Here is a 5,194-nt window from a genome sequence, read left to right as displayed (position 1 = left end):
ACGGCAGTTGGTGGGTGTAACTGTCTAGTTACTGGCAGGTCCAGTCCCAAACCGTGCAGGCTTGGAGATCTCAGCCCCGGGTCCCACACACCTGGGTTCCTCTGCCAGTTCTTTTATGCGTGAGGCTCATCCAGGTGTGTGGAGAGTGGTCCCAGCATGGCCTTGGCTGGGCCCCGGTGGTCTTCAGCTGTTGGGCCCTGGTGGAGACAGTCAGGCACAGGGTAGGAGACTCTGCCTTGTTCTCTCCCAGGAGCTGAGTGTGATAATCTCTGGATCCTGGCCGTTGTTGGAGTTACACGACAGTTGGTGGGTGTAACTGTCTAGTTACTGGCAGATCCAGTCCCAAACCGTGCAGGCTTGGAGATCTCAGCCCCGGGTCCCACACACCTGGGTTCCTCTGCCAGTTCTTTTATGCGTGAGGCTCATCCAAGTGTGTGGAGAGTGGTCCCAGCATGGCCTTGGCTGGGCCCCGGTGGTCTTCAGCTGTTGGGCCCTGGTGGAGACAGTCAGGCACAGGGTAGGAGTAGTATTCCTACATTTAAAAATAAATAAATAAATAAATAAACCCCCCACGTTGATGGGCAAGAGAGATAGTACAGAGGCTAAGGTGTTTGATCTGCACAGTTGCTCTCAGTTCAAATCACAGCCCACCTAAGCTTTCCCAAGCACCATGATCCTGCACACAGCCAAGTGTGCCCCTAAAACACAAAAAAAAAAAAAAATTCTTAAAAAAAAACACACAGCTGGTACTATTGTTTTAGTTTCATTTCTCCAGTGGTAAAATACACTGAAAATGAAACTTAACTGTTTTCGCCTTTTGTGAGTGCTGTGACATTACATTACATGCACATTCTGGGTATTGTGCAACCGTCCCTATGACCGCCAGAACTTTCTCTCTTCCCTAACTGACCTTTGTCCCTAGTCAGGGCTAATTTCTCATTCATTCCTGCCCTCTACCCCCATCTCCAGGACTATTTTATTATTTCTGACACTGTACCTGCTGAACACTAAAGATGTTCATCTCTTCCTGTCCTTTGCCCCAACCACTAATCCAATTTCAGTCTGAATTTGACTGTTTTGAGTAGAAATATAGTCTTAGTCCTTTGGTGACTTTTATTTCGACTAACCTAATGCCATCAAGGTTCAACCATGTCAGAAATTCCATTCTTTTTTAAGGTATTCTATCATATATAAAGGAAAGATCACTCCTTGTTTACCTGTTTTTCCACCCATGAATGCCAGGGCTCTTTCTGCTTTCTGGTTTCTGTGGACCATAGTGTATAAACATGGGTGTTCAACTACCTCCTTTTTTTTTTCTTTTTGGGTCACACCCAGCAATGCTGAGGGGTTACTCCTGGCTCTACACTCAAGAATTACTCCTGGCAGTGCTGAGGGGACCATATGGGATGCTGGGAATTGAACCTGGATTAGTCACGTACAAGGCAAATACCTGCTGTACTATTGTCCCAGCCCCGAGGTGGGTTTACTTAATTTAGACAGAGAACCTCCTGGAAAGATTCCTTGTGTCTTCCTCCTCCCCTTTGGGAACACATCACCCCAGCTGGCTGCTTCTCTGAGCACTGCCCCTCGCAGGTGCTTCTCTGGAGAGGGGACCAGCGCTCTGACTACTCATGGACTGTCCAGCGATTCTCATGCACACATCCGAGCCTAGAGTCTTCCTGTGCGCTTAGCTCATCTGATTCCTCCTAGATTGTCACATTTCCAGTCCCAGAACCTCATCCTGTCCTCCGGGGCCTTGGCGGAGATCTAGCGATACTGACCCAAGAGAGATAGCATGGCGTGTGAAGGATGAGGACCCGAGACGGATCGCTCTGCTCAGAAACACACCCGCTCAGCAGCTCCCCTGCCCCGTGAGTCTCGCCGGGGCGTGGGGGACTCCTTAGCTGGCTCTCCTCCTGCTGCTAACTTAGCTCCCTTATGTGAAAGTGTTGCTTTATTTTCCTTCCCTTTTTTGGTTTTGGAGCCAAACCTGGCAGTGCTCAGGGGCGCCTCCTGACATAGATTGCCAGGGGCCACCCCTGCTGATGCTGGACCCTGCGGGCCTCTTACCCACGGCAGACCTTCTGCCGGAGAAGCATGATTGTCAACCCACACCTTTTGAAGGGGCCTTCTGTTTTTTTTGGTTTGTTTTAGGGACTCCCTAGTGGTCCAGGGATCAGCCCCGGCTGGCTCAGTGGGCCATATAAGGTGTTGGGGATTGACCCTGCGCCAGCCGCAGTGCAGGGTAAGCACCCTACCCATTATGCTATCTTTGTGGGCCCTGAAGGTATACCTGTTGCACATTCATCACTCTGGCTGTCCTGTCCTGCTGAGCAGGTGATCCTTGGCAGGAGGCATTGGCTACGTGCAGGCATTTCCTTTCAGGGGCACAGAAATCTGTCTGGTTTCCCAGGAAGTTGTTTGACACTTGTTTTTTCAAAAAAATCAAATATATATTTTTTTAATTTTAGGGCCTGTGGAGAAAGGACGGTGATAGGGTGCTTGCCTTACACACAGAAGAGTCCAGTTCGATCTCCAGCACCACGTAGGGTCCCCTGAGCACTGCCAGGAGGGACGCCTGAGCACAGAGCCAGGAGGAAGCCCTCAGTGCTGCCGGGTATGACCCAAAAACTGAGAAAAAAATTTTTTAATTTAAAATTAAAAATGTAAAAATCTGTTGTTTCTTCACTTTGTTGCTGCGATGCTAACGGTGCTGATGGCTGCACTTGGCAATGGAAATTGCCAGGGATTGAACCCAAGGTGTCAGTCATGTTAGGTCCACATTCGGCTCCAAAACCACATTCTCAGGGACCTTGTTTACAACTTTCAAGTCCAGGGGCTGGAGCGATAGTACAGCGAGTAGGTTGTTTGCCTTGCACACGGCTGCCTCGGGCTCGATTCCCAGCATCCCATATGGTCCCCTGAACACCGCCAGGAGTAATTACTGAGTGCAAAGCCAGGAGAAATTCCTGAGCATCGCTGGGTGTGACCCAAGAAGCCAAAAAAAAAAAAAAAATACTTTTAAGTCCATGGGCTGGAGCGATAGCACAGCGGGTAAGGCGTTTGCCTTGCACATGGCTGACCCGGGTTTGATTCCCAGATCTCATATAGTCCCCAAACACCTCCAGGAGTAATTCCTGAGTGCAAAACCAGGAGTAACCATGCCCTGAGCATTGCCAGGTTTGACCCAAAAAGCAAAAAATAAAAAATAAAAAAAAAATAAGAGGCTGGAGCAATAGCACAGCGGATAGGGCATTTGCCTTGCACGTGGCCGACCCGGGTTCGATTCCCAGCATCACATATGGTCCCCTGATCACCGCCAGGAGTGGTTCCTGAGTGCAGAGCCAGGAGTAACCCCTATGCATCGCCAGGAGAAGTTCCTGACTGCAGAGCCAGGAGTAACCCCTGTGCATCGCCAGGTGTGACCCAAAAAGCAAAATAAATAAATAAATAAATAAAAATAATAAAACTTTCAAGTCCAGAGTCAGAGCAATAGTGCAGCGGGGAGAGAGCATTTAACTTGCATGTGACCAACCCAGGTTAGATCCCCTGCACCTCATATGGTCCCCTGAGCATCACCAGAAGTGATTCCTGAGTGCAGAGCCAGGAGTATCCCCTAAGCATTGCCAGGTGTCCCTCAAAAACAAAACCAAGTAAAATAAAACAAAAACTTTCAAGTGAAAGTTTTTCACTGAGAGATAATGCAGGGGTTAAGGCACATTCCTTGCATATGAACAACCCCAGGTCAGCATAGGATCCCTGAGCTCTGTCAGGACTGATTTCTTTTTGTTTCTGGTTTTCGTCCTTGTGCTGGGCCATATCCAGTGAAGCTCAGTGCTTATTCTTGGCTGTGCATTCAGGGATCACTCCTGGTGGTGCTCAGGGGACCATGGGAATTGGGGCATCAAACCCAGATTGCCACGTGTAAGGTCAGCGCCCTAACTCCTGTACTATCTCTCTAGCACCGCCCCCTCAGAATGATTCTTGAGCACAGAACAGGAGTAAGTCCTGAGCACTGCTAGGTATAATGCCCAAACCAAAACCAAACTGAAAGAAAAATTTCTGGCCTGGCCTCCATCAACCGTCTCACGCTTGTCACGACTTCTACCATCAGAGGGCTAACACATCAGGCCTAGAAAACGAACTGTTCCTCTTCAAAACATACTCACCACACCCAGCAGCTGGGGCCACCCCTGGGCTGGCCTCCTCAGCACCACGAAGAGCTGGTTCTGCAGGAAGTGGGCTGGGTGGTGTGGGAGGTGCCTGTGTTGGGCTCAGAAGCCGTGTCTCGGGGCTGGAGCAATAACACAGCCGGTAGGGCGTTTGCCTTGCACGCGGCCAACCCAGGTTCCATTCCCAGCATCCCATGTGGTCCCCTGAGCACCACCAGGAGTAATTCTTGAGTGCAGAGCTAGGAGTAACCCCTGTGCATTGCCGGGTGTGACCCAAAAAGAAAAAAAAAAAAAAGAATCCGTGTCTCCCGGCTCTACTGAGGATCAGCCTCCCTCCTGGGGTTTTTTCTGTTTAACTTCCCCATCCCCAAACTTGAGAACCTTCTAGAGCTCTGGGTTTTGTTTCCTGGTTCTGTGCTCTGCACCGAGCCTGGTGCTGCAGACTGCAGACTTCAGTGAGTCCCAGTCCCTATCTTCCAAGGGGTGCTGAGAACTCATGCCAGGAATGTCACCCGGGGCAGGCCCAGCCCTGTCCCCCAGGCCCCTGGGCCCCTCTGGGCAGCGCGGTCAGTTTCATTTCCCCTCACACTTTGTTTTGGTTTTGGGGCCACACCTGCCGATGCTAAGGGCTTACTCAGGGCTCTGTGCTCAGGGATCACGCCTGGCGGTGCCCAGGAGAGCATATGGGCTGCCGGGGATTGAAGCTGGGTTGGCTGTGTGCAAGGAAAGCGCCCTCCCGACTCTACTGTCTCTCTGGCCCCAGCTCCCCGCCCTTTTCATTCTGAGGGATTACACCACTGTGGAGCAGGAAGGAGTCAACATTTGGCTGGGGAGGGAATATCCACCCCTCCGGGCTGCCAAAGTTAACAAGATACTGGCCTTGGCCTGGCGCTGACTAACCCTGGACAGGAAAGCCAAGGGAGCATCCAGCGCCCCCCAGAGCCCAGGCCTGTCATGCTTAGGGGGTATCAGGAGGCAGAGGCTGGGCGGACCCTCACGGTTCTGGCGGTACCTGCAGGGTC

Source organism: Sorex fumeus, unplaced genomic scaffold (genome assembly GCF_029834395.1).
Source record: "Sorex fumeus unplaced genomic scaffold, SorFum_2.1 ptg000041l, whole genome shotgun sequence".
NCBI classification, from domain to species: domain Eukaryota; kingdom Metazoa; phylum Chordata; class Mammalia; order Eulipotyphla; family Soricidae; genus Sorex; species Sorex fumeus.
Note: the sequence above shows the minus strand (reverse complement) of the source record.